The following is a 16546-nucleotide window of genomic DNA, read 5'->3' as shown; positions in this document are numbered from 1 at the left end:
TATATCTAGGCTCAAGGACACACTATCTACGCAGGTGCAGGACTTGGAATTAGCCACGGTTTCGTACTTTTCCAGTCTCTCTAGTCAGCTAAATTCCCAACAGACATGAAGTTTCTTTCTTGCATTTGAAGTTCATTACTGTTTTTGGACATGCTTTTGTGTTAAGGGCCATTTTATCTGAGCAGGTATTTGAGCAGGGCTTTTCATTTTCCAGGTCATATGGGTTGGTAGGCATTTATAGAGTGGTGGAAACAGGAGAGAGGGTTGTTTTGAAGCATCATGGTGGAGGGGAAGAATTGTATTTGTCTGGCAAATGTCATCTTTAAGCAGGTGTGTGTCAGCGTGAGTGTGAGCGCACACAGCAGTGTGGGCTGTGTGAGCACAATGCCACAGGGTCATCCTGTCTTTTATCACATAGCAACTTCTATGATAATATATTATGTCAGTAGATATAATTAGAGCTGCCATTATTAACAACTTGGGATTGCCTAGATTTGCATTTCTTAAATATTTTTCTTTCTCTATCATGAAGTTTGTTATTCCTCCTACATATGACAGTAAAAGTAATGGATAAAATCTTGTTATCAATAAGGCCATACTATGTTGCTTTACATTATAACACTTATGGTGTTGTAGTACTGAAAAGGATTATTTTAAAAAGTAAAATTCTATTGTTACTTTTAAAATCAGAATAAGTGTAGCTGTACAAAAACCTGGCACTCCTTAGTGAGAAAGCTCCATATTAATTAATGTGAGTTCTTGTGTACTCTGTTATAAAATCTCCTTGTCCTGGTTTAGAGCAAATCTGGGAGAAAACTTCTAAAGGGGTTCCTCTAGAAAGCAAAATCAAGCAGCCTCCTCCCACAGGTGGTACGGGAAAAGATTTCCTTGGAGAAAAGTGGAAAAAACCTATTTATTTAACAGGCAAAGAATTTACCATCACCAAAAAAAAAAAGAAAAAGAACAATATTAATAAAACCTCTTGCAGCTCTGAAGAGATGGTGAAGTCAGAAAGCCCCCTTGGTGGGCTGTAGCTCAGCTCACTCAGTCTCTTATCAGCCCCTCCAGTGCTGGAAATGCAGGCTGGGCCCTGGTGGGTCACAGGTGCAGCTGCTGGTGCTCTGTTGGTGCTCTTCAGTCCAGAGCAGGTTGAAACAGGTCCAAGAAAAAGAAAAACCACAGTCCAGGGAACTTCTCTGCCTCAGCTAGCTAAAACTAGTTAAAAGCAAAGGAGAGCTCTGTCCTGCTGTCTGTCCATGTTGCAGACAACACAGTCCAGGCGCAGCAATGTGGAGGAGTGAGTGCAGTGTCTGAAAAAAACCTCCAAGCTTCTTCTCTTTCTCCCTTCACTATCAGATCAAATTTTAAAGGTGCAAAACTTATTTCTGAGCTAAGCAGATGAATGTGGATACAAGTGTTGTAAAGTCACCCCAGGACACTCCTTCAATTTGTTTTAATAATTGAGAACAGTAGAAACTCCAGATGTTATTACATTTCATTAAAATCTCTCTATATAAGTAGAGAGTACCGATAAATGAATGAAGCCTTTTAAAGTACCATTTTTTAAGCTGAGAGAGATGCTTAGGTAGGAAAAGACCAAGTCCATAACTTGGTCAGTATCTCAAAGTTTGTCTCACGTGCTGTAATGTCCCACAATTCTGTTATGACAACAAATTTCTGTTGAGTCCAGTGCTATGGTAGGCACACATCTGAGTCATTGAAGATATGACCTCAGATTCTTTGCACATGTGAGGTTAGATGCAGACCCTCAAGAGCTTCTTTGAGCATCCAACCCAGTGGAAAATATAGACAGGTGATTGCAGCATAGCCCAGCACATCTCCTCTCTCCTGTCCTGAGTCCTTTGACTTGCTTCATGTACTCGGTTGTGTCCATGCATATCGAGTTTTGACACAGCTGAATCTATGGGAAGGAAAGGAATATAAATCTTTACAACGTAATCCTCATCCAGTTCCTTAGCCAGAAGTCTTTTTTTTGCTACTGCTCACTGCTTGTGGGTTTGATGCAGGCAGATATTTTAAAAGTGTGCAGGGATATCTGACTGTGATACATGAGTCTGCAGCTAGTGGCCATGTAGGTTATGATGGAAATTTTCCATTGAATATCTGGTCCAATGAATGCTATAGCATTCATTGTGTTTATGTTTCTTTTGTGAAAGAAAAGAAAGATGTCTATTTTTATCATTTTTATCTGATGATACCTATTTCATTTTTGTTGGTTTTAGAGGCTTTGACAAAAAATAAATTTTAAAAAAAATTAAATTCACATCCCTATGGATAGTTCATATTACCCTGGAGGTCTGAGCTTGTGGGGTAAAGCCTGATCCTCAAGACAAAAGATCTAGATTTCTCCCGATCTTTTCTTTAAATCTAACTTGAGTCAATTGGCAGATTGTATTACAGTGAGGATAACTCTTGGCAAAGTCTCAGAACTCCTATAGTAACTATATTACTATATGAGACAAGAGATAAGACCAGCAAGCCTTCAGTTTATGACACAGCATGCCCTTTTCTGCAATATTTAATTGCATTCACATATTTCTGATCTACAGTTTTTCAGGCCACATTTTCAAAGTGCAAAATACCCATGAGAGTACTAAAGACTTTGCCTTGTTGTTTGATTTTTCAGACTGCTCCTAATTCTGCTCTAAGACACTGACAACTGGGCTCTACACCTGGTTAAGCCTCACTTCTGTGCATGATGAATAAGTAAAACGTGTGACAACATTGATTTTAATTGCAAAACCAAACTTTTTCAGATTTTTAATTTAGACTTAACAAACTCAGCTAACTCAGAATTACTGCCACCACAAGTCCAACACTTGTAAGAAATAAATTAGTGGCCTCATGATGTACTAACCCTGAGATGCTAAGATGCCAAGCTGGCCTAAATAGAATTGATTTAGGACTGATGCCCTGTTTTTCATGGTGCATTACAAAGACCTCTCATGCTAAGCTCCATTGCATTCTAAGAATCTGCCTTTAGTGCTTGCACTCATGCAAGTGCACTCTTAATACTCTAAGCTCAGGAAGAAACTTGGAGAGAGTGATAACAACACGCCCACCACCCACGGTGAAGAGGATTAACTCTGCCTCAGCAAAACCAGCATAGAGACAGAGTCATTTGTGGAAGTCTGAAGAAAAACATGGAAAAATCTGGCAATGTTACCAGCCCTCTTCTTAGGAGCATCCAGAGCATTAAGTACATAGGGAAGAAGGATTTAGTCAGAACATCAGATTTCATGCAGTTAAAATTATTGAATCCGTTGTTGGCTACCTATAACATATTACAGCGTGGATTTTCTGTTTTCCCTTTAGTTTAATTTAATAGTCATTCCATTATTAAGCAAAATTTGCAAAAGTCCGTCTTTCATACATTTTTTTCATTTCTGTGGATGGCGAATGAAAACGCTTCTGAGAAGTGAGTCTGTGATTAAAAAAGAGGTTTGGATGCTATAAGCATAGTTTAAATGCAATATAACTGATTTCCTTATATTAAAGGAGCATTGCATAACTATGCTACCAAATATTTTTAAGTAACTGAGAATATTTACACCATACTAAGTATATGTGGACAGTCATTGGGATTTTGGATATGGAGGTTTGAAATAAATTACTTCTATATAAAAAAATATAGTCCTGTTCAAACAAAAAACTCCAGTTTGATTGAAGCTTACATTATTAATGAAACTGAGACAGTTTAAAGAAAAATTCATTCAAACTCAACATTAGATATAAAAATCTCTGCATTATTTGAAAGTTTAATGTTATGCTCCATAGGTTTTGTGTTTGTATGAATGTTAATGTTAACTTACATTCAATAAGACAGCACTGAGTGTCTCATAAATATCAAGTCATTTGATTGTTGTTTTAAACCACCACTGTCCAAAACCCCTAGTATATTTTTAAATTTTATTCCTATTATCAAAGACATAAAAAAAGACAAGCACAAAAAAAAAACCAGCTACAAGTACCTTAAAACAGTGTTACCTCTGGTGTAAATTTCTTTCATGTTGAGAAGAAGATATTATGAGTTTTCAGTAGTCTGAGCTCATCAGAGATTAACCACGGCTTTTGTCATATTCCTTGACTGTTGAAAGTTGTTAGAAAACTGGATGTAGGAAATCTTTGCTTGTTATAAAATTCACACAGACCAAGGTCAGGCAAAGATTTGAAACATATTTTCAGTATACCTCACACTTCCTTCTCTTCTTTTGTTATCCATAGTGATATGTACTGTGTTTGAAAATATATGGTTAGAATTTCTGATATTGCAGCAAGCTTCCCAAAATCCTCTAGTGCATTAAAAATAAGAAAGTATTTTGAAGTGCTTTGTTGCTGGGTGTAATTGAAACATCTGGGCTGATCTGTTATAAGCAGAGATATGTGTAAGAGGAGGAACTGCTGCTGAGGTTTTGAAGGATGTGAACCTTTACAAAACTCTGATAACAATGATGAAGAACACACTAAAAGTTCTGCAGCAGCCCTTACAGCTGCACTGTCAGCAGAACTCCATATATTTGCAAAACCAACAGAGAATTTCCTTGCTAATACCTAATTAATGCTCTCTTTCATCAGCTATTTGTCACTGGTCGCACAGATCTTGCATTCTGGTCATCTGCATTTCTGCCTTTTTTTTTTTCAGGCTCTGTGGCCTGTCTAATTACTCAAATGGTGTATTTTTTCCTCAAAGCCTCTGTTGCAAGTAAACTCTGTAAAGACAAATTTTAACTGTAGAGCCAAATATCCACATCTTTGTAGATGCATTCCACACAAATATTTTTTGATGTTTGAAGTAGCAAAGGTTGAGATATGGAAAGCTGTGTTGCTGCCTGCAATTGCTGGTACCACTTCAAGATGGGATTGATGGTTTTTCCGAAACAGAGATTCAAAACTAAGACTAAAAGTCTCTGCAGTAAAAGTCAAACAGCTGTCTGCAGGGTTGGTTATGACTCTGAATTGTAGCCATGAGTTAATGACAAAGCTGTTTTGCTTGTACAAGCCATTTATTTTACCCTAGGACAAATAGAAATGTAACTTTGGATATGGAAGTAGTTTGTTGTATCAATTGATGCAGAATATGGATATGAAATGGAATGGAATATTCCATTGGAATATGGATGTGGATATGGATATGGATATGGATATGGATATGGATATGGATATGGATATGGATATGGAATAGAAAAGTAACTTTGGATAGGGAAATAGTTTTTTTATCAATTGAGAAGTCCTGTGCAATTTTTACACTGAGGGCAATAGTGCCAAAATTAGGTGTGCTTTGGTAAAAATGAAGTTAATCACTATGTTTAGGGAAGACTACTACATTCAGTGAAACATATGAAAAGGTATACCTTTTATTATTTTTATAAACTATGTTTATTATGATGATGTTTTCTACAGGATGGCAATCCTTCTGACAGTCATAGTTTGCTTTTAAATTTCATGTGGTTTTTTCTGCCATATTTTTCAGAAAGGATGGACAGTAATATTTCTCTTCTTGGCCTCTAGCTACCAGGACCTGGAATTCTTCAGAGGCTTTTTCTCTATTGCTGGAAGATCTAGCCTGGAAAAAATGAATTATTCTTGCTATTTAGGAAGCAAGGAAGCATTCTGTGAGGGGAAGAAATCAGGAGTGTATAATCTAGGAGAGGTACCTTGGCAACTGGCTATGGCTAATGTGTCATTTAAATAAGAAAACTAAACAGAAGTCTGAATTACAGACAGAATGATAATCCCAGCAGCTCACTCTGTTCTCTCTGTTTTCTTTCTTTAAGCAGTCTGGTGGACTGATATGTGTAAGGAAAGAGAAATTCAGCCTAGATATCTTTTTCTGTATTTCCCCAGGGAAGAACTGAAATTATATTCCTTTATACAGAGACAAAAACTCCAATGCTGTATTCAAATTCATCCCATGTTGGTGTGAAAGTATGTGAGTTTCAGTTTAGTGCCTCAGATAATCCATTCCCATCTGGAGGAACTGATCCTAAAATAATGGATTGCCAGCTGTGCTCGCCTGGGCAGCACTCACCAAAGGCAGACCTGTAATTCTCTGAAAACTGTATTGAATGAATATATCAGTTTGTTTCACTGTTAAGGAGAGATTATTGCCTGGAATCTGTTTGTGCTTTTAAATTTCCCCATCCTCTCTTTAAGAACATCATAATTTCTGGCCAGTAAGTATGGTTTTAAGTCATTGAAATGAGTGTGAAACTCTACTGAGCATTGGTATTCATTAAGACTGTATTGGGTGGGCTATTTAGTTACATATTTGAAAAAAGGCTAATATTAATGTGAGGTAGATATCATTCTTCCGGTTTTGCTCTCATATTCATAATAATGTTCTGTAAACAGAGACTCGTGATGAAACAGCTACCTTTTTTGTCAGATTATTGCCTCATGAAAAAGCAGGCTACAGAAAACTAACTGCATAGGGAATATTCAACAGAGAGCAAGACAGTGCTGGCATGGGGAGAGAGTTTCTGTGATTTCACTTGGGAAGGCTGTGCTCCTGCCAAAGAAATAAACTTTCACAATACTAGCATGTGGAAGTTTGAGCAAAATAAAATTTTCAAACTTCTCAACTCATAGGTAGGAAAAAGATCAGAAAGTCTCTGGTATTTAGCACACCCTTTCGAGGAGCTGCATGCATCCAGGGTAAAAATTCATAGCAGGGGAATGATTGACTTCTGTCCTCCATCAGTGTTGTATCAAAACATAATATAATATCCTGAGAGTTCCTATGAACTGAACTCTCAGGTCCTTGGATTGCAGTTCATGGCCACTGCAACCAGGTTTGTTTTCTTCTGCAGGATTTGGCATTCTCAGAAAGCCTCCACTTCTCCCCTGCTGTACACATTACCTGTGGCCACTGCAGCACTCAAATTATGTGTTTAAAGGCAGCCCTTCTATTCTGATCAAATTGTCTAGAACTTCACTTTGTCAGTCATATTCTCCTCTGAGTGGGGGAATGAAAACTCAGTCATTGACTTCAAGTGCCTTGCTCTCTCTTATAGTAGAAAATGCGTAAAACAAAAGGCCCTTTTTAAAAACATATATTTTGATTTTTTTTTTTTTCAGATTGCCTCATTTTTATCTCTTGGTTGTTTAGTTTTTTTAATAAAGTATTCACTCTCTGCCTAGAAGTAAATTAAAGATCTATTTTTTTTAAACAACTCCGTGCTTTTATTTAAACCTTCCCTTGTGGTTTCTTGAAAATCATCTCTGTTTAGGCAGGCAGCAAGGTGTACATAGTGCGAGTAATTAAGGTGATGATACTTACTTTTTCTCTTTTTCTTCAATATGTTTAAAAGCTTTAGCTGCATAAATCCAGATTGCTAAATTGAAAGGAAACATTATGAATGCCATGACTTTGGTCTGGTTTCTTTAGAAAAAAATATGTTCCCTTTATGTATGTGTTTTCATTTCCCAAATTTCAAAATTATATTAGAATTCCTGACTCAGATGTCCTCTCCCTTCCTCTTTGTTTTTTTTTCAGTATAAGATAGATATTTCTTGCTTCTCACCCCCAGCATTTCTGCATTTAAGTTCAGCTATTTCAGTTTTAGTTTATTTTCAGGCTGTAGGTGAAATAAACTAGAGGAGATGAGGAAAACAGATGTAATGTATTTCACATGGCTTAGGTTTTCAGATTTTTTTAACCAGAAACATGTTTTGCCTGATTTGCTGTAACAATGACTCTCTAGCTATAGTGATGGACATTTCTATAGACAAAAATCTGCCCTCACACTCCTCAGTATTCATCTGAAGTACCGCTGTACAACTGGTAGGATCAGAACATTACTTAGAATTTTAATGCTTAAACAACTGAATGTAGTCTTCTTTATTCTCTAGCTGTGAGTTGTTATTTAGTGGCAATTGTTGTGATAATTCAGGAGAAATACAATTTGCTCATTCTTAGATTCATTTATTTTCTTAGATTTATGGTAATTGTAGTTTTATCTCTTCTACTTCCTGGAATATTGAATCTGCTCTCACTATACCCATGTACATCACCCTCTGACCCTGACAGCCTTCTTGCTTGAGGTGAGAAAGCAAGATATGATTGGAGACACACATTTGATGACAAAAAATGAATTCCTGTCTCTTGATTTCTTTATAAGATGCAGTCAGCAAGTGAAAGGACCAGTATAATAACAAGGGCATTGAATTTTGTTGTAGCATAAGTTACACATTTTTGTGTTATATATAGGGAAGTTTCTTGGAAAAATGCTTAAATCCATCTTCATCTTTAGTCACTGTCCTCCTGAATGGAATGTTCAGGCTTATTTCAAAAGGTAACTATTAAGATCATCTCTCTCTGTCACAATATTTCTGTCATGCATCCTTCGGCAAGATAACGAAGCTTTAGGTATTAGAGCAGGTTCTTTGTTGTTCATACATACATTCTAACATCTCACATTCCTATATTATTACAGTCTTTCAATCTGCAAAATATAGCATTTTATTGGTAGCCTTTCTAAATATGTGAAAAATAGAACAGTAGCAATACATCATGCACAAGCTGAAATAAGCTGCTCTGTTGTTGGCTAGATTTTGATATACGAGATTTTGATATATGTACACAGAAGCCATGACTGAAGTGTCTCATTCTTACTCATACAGTGTGAGTTTAAAGTGTAATGTGTTTCTTATACATAAAATTTGTAGATGCTTTTCTATAAGTTTATACATACATACCTATTAGTAGGTAAATGTAAAAATGCAATGTCAAGAAGAAAAAATAATGCTTTTATTCCTCAGGAGTGTATTTCAGACTCATACATCTAGTCCACCAAGACATGGTGTGTTGTAAGAGTCAGGGCCTTGAGTACTCAAATTTCTTTCCAACTTCATGTATCCCAGTACTATAAAGTGGCCTTAAATACATATTTTCTCTTTTATAATATCTGTAGCTTGTAATTGATTTTTTTCTTAGGGTAAAATCCAATAGCTAATATTTCTGGGGGTGAAATTCTCCATTGTCTTCTCCATACAGCTGGACTTCAACCTTGGAAAGTTTAATTCCTTTATTCCAGCAAAATCTTTGCAGCTGGAAAAGCTCTTCATTAGCTTTGATTCCTCCAGACCTCAGCTCCACTGATCCCAGTGCTCCAGCTTGCCTTCTGGCTCACCTCAGTGAGCGAGAATTCCTGCTTTCCTGATGCATGATATCATCACTAGACTTTAATATCTCTACTGCAGATGAGAATTATGCAGATAAAAATAGTTACTACTGAACTAAAGTTTTTTCCTACATAAAAAGGAGATAGGGACATAGGGTCTATCAATATTTTATTTACACACATAGAATCTCAACTTTAAAAACACCTCAAATTTAGAATAAATTTTTAGTATTAATTTTCTTTGGCTGGAAAAGGTTATTAAATGTACATATTTTCCTGGCTTAAGAATGTACCTCTCTGTATGTGTAAATACCAAAACTTACATTAATGTGGGTTCATGTCATTGGCTGCTTTGCCCCTGATTTTCTTTAACTCTGATTCTGGAATTCTGTACATATCTTCTGCACATGCTCACATACACAAGCAAAGAAAAATGCCTTAAAATCCAAATTCTTCATCTCTTTCTACAGTTCAGTTGGCTTTCAAGCTGACCGACATGAACTCTCCAATAGTGTGGATCACTCCATTAGCAATTATCTTGAAATTTCAAAAAAGAAATTTCCATTCTTCTCTAGAGATGTAATATTTAGAACCCAGCACTTCGTGCAAGTGAGGGCTGAAGGTTACACAGCTGGCTTTGTGCCTGAAAGATATTCCCAGAGGTTTGCCAAGATGTTTACTATTTTATAATAACAATTTTACGTGCACGGTATATTTCTGTGTGTTTTGATAAATCAAGCATGAGATTTCTGTGTGTGATTTGTACCTCATCCAAAAAAAATATGAGATTCCATCAAGTTTCATGGCTGGATGAAGTTCTTAGGCTCTGATGAAGTTAGAGCTTTGATTTTTGCACCGGATCATTTCACTTCTGGGGTGTAAAATGTCAATAAAATTAAGATATATACCAACTGCTGCCGCAGGCATTGTTAATACAGAATAGAGAAGACATCCACTAATGTTGTAACTGTGCTTCCATATCTGCATGTTGTGGAAAAGTGGAAAAGTGTAAGATTGTTTCATAATCCCTGTTAGAAATAAGAATGCTGATGAAAATGAAAGAGTATGCCTACAAAAGAGGCTTTCTTGAAGCTGAGCAAAAGGGAAACAAATGCAGTACAGCAGTCAAGGAAAATCTTGATGTATCTTTCAAAAGAGAATGGCTCTCCAGGAGTTAATGTCATTCTAGCTTATTCATTTTACTGTTAGATGATGATACAATTGTGTCTTTTCTCCAAATCGCTTTTTAAAAATGCATTTATGACCTATGCCTGGCCTATGTCTCTAGCTGTATATGCCAAATAGTGAATATTGTGACTATTTTACAAATACACTGTATTTGTAAAATGTTCAAAATGACATTCAAAACCCTCACATTTCTGTGTTGATGATCTTATTTAAGAAAACTGTATCAATCAGCGTTAGAATCATACACACAAAGAAAATTCCTCAGTGCAGAGCTGAAAACATTGTTATTGTGATGTTATCTGTTTTCATGATTCCCCTTTATCCTATCTGCAAATTACATCAGCCCCCTTGAGGCCCTGAGGTCATATCAGAGAAGGCAATACATTTGATGGTGTATCTGCCATTGAGGCATGGGTTTGGTTAAACAGCTCTGAGCAGAGGTTTCATACACATCAGGGCTCCATTGGCCAAAGTCCTGCTTGTTGTTTGAGGTTAAATAGCTGAAAAAGATCAAAGAATAAATTTTACATTGTACTGTGGTGTGGAAGTGTTGCTTCTTTCGCACTGGGAGAGACAATTCTATTGTTCAGATGATTTTGTTTTATTCTGAATGCACAGCAGATTAATGCTTATTATCTGGCAGTCCTGGGGAAGGTTTCATGCAGCTGAAGCAGTGCTTCAGAGTAGGAGGGCTCCATTATGAAAAACACAACAATTCCAATTCTAATTTTTCAGGTTTCCTTATAAATTTGTCTCCATGAGAGCCACAAGACTGTCCAGTAAACATTTGGAGGAGTGAGGGGGAAGGGAAGGGTGTTTCCTGCATTTTAGTGGTCCTAAAATGCTAACTCTTTTACTTAGTGTTTAAAAGCAGCACTTTGTTCACACACATATTAGATTCTTCCATTATGATTGAACTGATCTGACACATCTTGAATTGGCTTGCACCATGAGACAGCATAACTCTAAAGATAAGCAGGTATCCACTTAGGATCCTTCAAAAACCTAATTACCATTCCATATGAATCTGTTTATCAAGTAATCCTGTTTCCTGGGGATTGACTGTTGAACACACTTGTACAGAAATATGATTCTTGTGAGAATGTTTCTACTGTTTCAAATCTAACTACAAAGATAAGCACAGAAAATCCTAAAATAAATTTTCTGGTTATGACATATGGCTTTCAACCAAAGTGGGTTTTTTTTCCTTTGCCTGAAATAAATAATTAATTTATTTGATCAAAGTCCTTTGGCACCCTTGTCTAGAAGAATATCAAATGTGTTCAGAGGTTTTTTTTACCAATTACTTTAAGAAAAAGGAGATTTTTGAGGGAAGAAGACAAACTAATAAATAATATGGCTGCCATAGAAGATTATATGACAGATTGTCCCCAGCCAAAGGCATGGGAAGCATGGGAAAGGTTTCAAAGGAGCAGCTGGATTTCATGTCCTGTAGTCATTTCCTTTCACAGAACAGGCTAAAGACTGTGCTCCCTCATATGACTGATTGTGTGACCAAGGCAGCAGGGGTGGGTTTGCCTTATTTGGGATACGTGCTGGGGGCACAACATCATTCTGCTGCTGTGTGGTCTGCTGAGGCTGCTCTGGCATGTTGTCTGTACAGTACCATTGCGTCTGGTAACTTCAGGGAGGCACCTAACTGCAGGCCACTCAATATGATGCAACTTGTAAGTTTGATTTCTGCTTCAATCTTTAGGATCTCTTATACCTCAGTGGAGGTATAATGCTTCATGGATTTTTTGATTGAGAGGGAAGTTGTTTTTCTGACCATATGACAATCAACAGGACTCAAAAACCTTCACTACTATTTTTTTCCTCATGTTGATGAGCACATTCTATCTTGCCCCCCTATTCTTACTTTATGGTTTGTATGAAGAAGTCATGGCCCGTAGTTGGAGATCCCTTTGGGCTGGAAACAGAAGAAAGCTGGCCAGCTGCAGCCTGCTTTTCAGACTGAACAGGGAAAAGTTTTGTGAGTAGATGTCAACCACCCAGTACAGCCACCTACTGTTGCCATAGTGAGGCCAATAGACTCAGCTTCAGAGAATGAGAAAGGTAGTTTTGAGCACAGTGAATGAGTGAAGCTGGTTGTTAACTGTTTTGTTTTCATATTGCTGGGGCTGACTGGATTGCATTCAAAACCCTTATCTTGGAAAAATTACTTCTTTGGCTGGATGGATTTCCATTTATTTATTTTAGTAGTACCTTATTCATAATTTCTAAACATAACTAAAAGTGGACTCAGCAGCTGTCTTAGGTCTTTTGTGCTTCCCATCCTTATCAATGAAGGCATTCATTAAGGTTCTGATCCCCTTTATTGCAAATATAAATAAAATCTGACAAAATTGTAAGTTCTTTAGTGCTGGATGCTGACGGAATAGGGGAAAATCAATTTAATGCATGAAAAGTCTCATTAAGGAGATCCACAGAATGAAAGTAATTGACATCAGAGCCCATGGTTAATGCTGTTCATTGTTTTGTCATTACGGCCACTCAGCCCAGTTTGTTAATGCTGCTTGTGTGACCCGTGCTCTCCTTTGCAGGATCTGTGTTAGTCTACCTAGACAGTATAAAGGTCAGAGGGTTCTCAGGGAAAAATGCCCTTATTTTCTCATATGTGATCAGAAAGTTAACACAGATCAGCTGAAGCAGCATAGTGTTCTGAACCATTTTCCCTCTGATATGTAGCAGTGACCCATGGAAGCTGCACAAGTCAGACAAAACACAGAAAGGTCATTCAGGACTCATAAAATCCATTACCTAAAGTGCACAAAGCATGGCTTCTAATTAAATTGTATTTCATTAAATAAGCAAACACACAATACTTCAAGATGCAATTGGGAGGCATTGGCTCCTCCTCTCGGAACACCCTACTTTTAAATTTTAACAGCAGGAAATGTCCTCCAGGTATGAAGAGGAGATAATCAAATGAAGTGGGAGATTTGAATAGGCCAGAAGAAGCACTTGTTAATTCCTCTGCATTAAATGTGGAGAAGCCTTTATAGCTTTGTAGAAATACAAATGTTGGTACTTTTTCTTTCCAGCCAGAGACTGGTAATTTTGATTAATAGCTGCCTGGCACTAAGAATTTCTATCAAGTGCATCTTCTGTGTTTGACTGATAATTTTAACATCAGCAAACCCTTCAGAATTACCTTTTTTAACCAAGTAAATTATACCTTATTGTGAAGAGGGATCTAATCTCCTGCTTATTCTATATTATGAAGTTCTATCAATTTTGCTTTTTATGTGATATGCCAACTCCGATTAATATTTTATCAAGGAATAGTTGTGTCCCCTGTAGTAATTTATTTAAGTATGTATCTGACTAGTTCAGTAATAAGAATCTTCAATTTTTAAAGAAGTTAGTAGCACTAGTAGCACTAGTAAATAGATGTAAATTGTCATCATAAGAATTTAATAATTCTTTTTTTTATGATAAATATACATCTATTCACATATGCACAATGAATAGTGCCACATTACAGTTTCAGAAAGGTAGAAAACCACCTCGCTCACGGCTCTGACTGTAAAGCAAGAACAATATAGCTTGGCAGAACCTTGAAAATATTGCCTTCACCTGTTCTCTCCACCTGCAGGGTCAGACATCTGAGACACTGGTGCAGATGTTCCTGAAGCACTGTCGTTAACGGGATAGTGTTTTAACATGAAGTGGTGCTTCATCCTAAAGAGATGTGGTGCAAACTCTCTCCAGATGCTTGGCTGAGTTATTAGTGGCGCAGCAGTCACAATGTGGGGGCTGAGACAGGTGACTGGCAGTAACCTGAGCACCCATTTGAAACAGTGTCATCTCGGAGATACGCTGAGTCACTATATTTGATGGCTGAAATCCAAAAAAATGGGTAACACTTTTTTCCCCCTTTTTTCCAGCAGCTCAGAAATCCTCCGTTATCTCTAGGTATGAGAAAATAATTAGAACAGCGATAGACTGAAGTCCTTTCATAATATCTCTGACTATCACTTTTAATATCTCTTTATCCAGATTGGGATACTCTTTGGATTTCGTTATCTCTTTCTTCTTAATGATAATCCCTTTTTAAATCAGGCAGTTCCCCAATTGCTTGGGCCATGTGTTAATCCTGCTGCTGGTTTGGCCTTTGTTTTGTGTAAGGCTAGGAGAGATAATCTCCTGGCTATTAACAACTCATTTGGGTCTGTCGCGGGGGTGGGGTAGTGAAACATCTAACTAGCTATTACCCATAGAACTCATCAGAGAATTAGCTATTTATGTATTAGTGAAGAGATTCTGTTGCATAGTAAAATCGAAAAATTTACTAATATGGGGCAAAGTCTGCGCTTGAAAATAATTCCTGACAGTACGGCCAAAAGACAAATATGAAAATCCTACTCATGCAATTTTAGGAGTTCACATTGTTCGTTATTTGCTATTTTGGCACGTCAGTAAGGTAATTCCTCCACTCTATTCAAATAAGCACACCAGATGAGGAAAGCGTGCCAATAATCTAACATCCTTAATTAAGGAGTATTAAGCTGAATTTGTTGTATTTTATCACATGATTTGTGCTAGAAAATGCACATTTATCAGTGAGCGCAAAGTGATTGGCCAGCTGTAAGACTGATTTAAAATTTGCCTACAAAAGAGTTTCAAAATGAATTCTCATTCTCTGTGTATGGCTATTTTCGCTTGAAAATGACTAATAGAACATACCCTGTAATTAAGGGAAAGAGCATTAGGCATTGACTATGCATTCTGCAAAATGCGTTACTAAAAAATTCTAAGGGCTCCATGGCTTTTTCCAGATGAGTTTCATAGGAATTTTTCTGCATGTTCAAGCTGCAAAATCAGAGAAAGGTCCAGTCAGCAGACATTATGAATCCATTAGGTCTATTATTTTTCCCCACTTTGCATATGTTCAATTTTAATGGTTTGACAGAAAATGAGAAAGTGTACGAACCTGACAAAATACTTTCTTTTTATTACTGTTATTTGCAATCTAAAGTCATAACAATAATTTAGCCAGAGCCTGTTCAGGATAAAACTCTCATTAAAAGCTTCAGGTATGAAAACTCTCCTGTGTGAGACTGAGTCCTGCTGAGAAAAACCTAGTGTAACTCCTAATGGTTCTGCTGTGCTGTCAGACACTTCTTTTCTACTCATTGTGCTCCGTGGCCTCTTGCAGCCCCTGGGAACCCCAATTTGTGTTCCATCTCTGAAGCTGTGATTGTCACACTTGCAGCAAGTGCAGCCATAGAATGTGGGACTACAGTAATTGCTTAAGTCAGCCCAGAGTGTATATTCCCTTGTCAGCAGACACTACCAGCTTAGCATTTAAGTAGCAGCACAAAGATATATATTAATCTTTCATTTGCTTAGTCATCATGATTTTATTAATTAACATATGCAGCAGACTCCACCAGCTGTCACTGGACTTTGCCATCACAGTTATTTCCCCACTGGAAAAACATGACTGCTTGGCTTCATCCTGTTGCAAATGCAGTTCTTAAGTATTTCTGGTAGTACACTTTGCATCCAAATACCTTTACGTTCTAGGAGGTAGAAATAGTAAGTACTTCAAAATACTATCTCCGTGACAAGTGAAGGGGGAGTGGAAGCTGAAATGAACGTTCTTTCCAGATATTTGCTCTTTCACTGTAGTGCATTGCGTGGGCGATGTCTATTTAATTCAGCCTACAGCCACTGGTCATGCCCTCTTCAAAACTGGGAACTCACCACATAGAAAGGTAAAAGAGACATATATCACATTTGAGCAAGGGTAATAGAGGAGAAATATTAATTCAGTTACTAGGATCTTCATCTGACCACAGGAGGGCAGGATTTAGAAGAAAACTTTGTGGTGTCTTAAGATCAGAGAAGAAGAAATGAGAAAATATTCTGATAATACACCACAATTCAAATATCATTTTGACTGAAATATTTCAATACAAACATTTTCATATATCCACAGCATGTCTACCTGGTCCCATCCATCCAAATTAAACTCTGACGCTCAACACCCCAACATTAGAGAGCACTCAGCAGAGTAATGTTGCCTTTGAAAACATGTTACACAGGTTACCATAGTTATCAGGGCTGCATGTATGTTCCAAGACTCATCTTCTCCTTCCTGCCATATCAAAGTAAAGGAAATGATGCAATAATTCTTGTTTTATAAATGTGAATCTTCAAATGGGTTAATTAGAGATGGTGCGAGC

This window comes from Zonotrichia leucophrys, chromosome Z, assembly GCF_028769735.1.
Source record: "Zonotrichia leucophrys gambelii isolate GWCS_2022_RI chromosome Z, RI_Zleu_2.0, whole genome shotgun sequence".
Taxonomy (NCBI): Eukaryota; Metazoa; Chordata; class Aves; order Passeriformes; family Passerellidae; genus Zonotrichia; species Zonotrichia leucophrys.
This window is presented reverse-complemented; position numbering follows the sequence as displayed.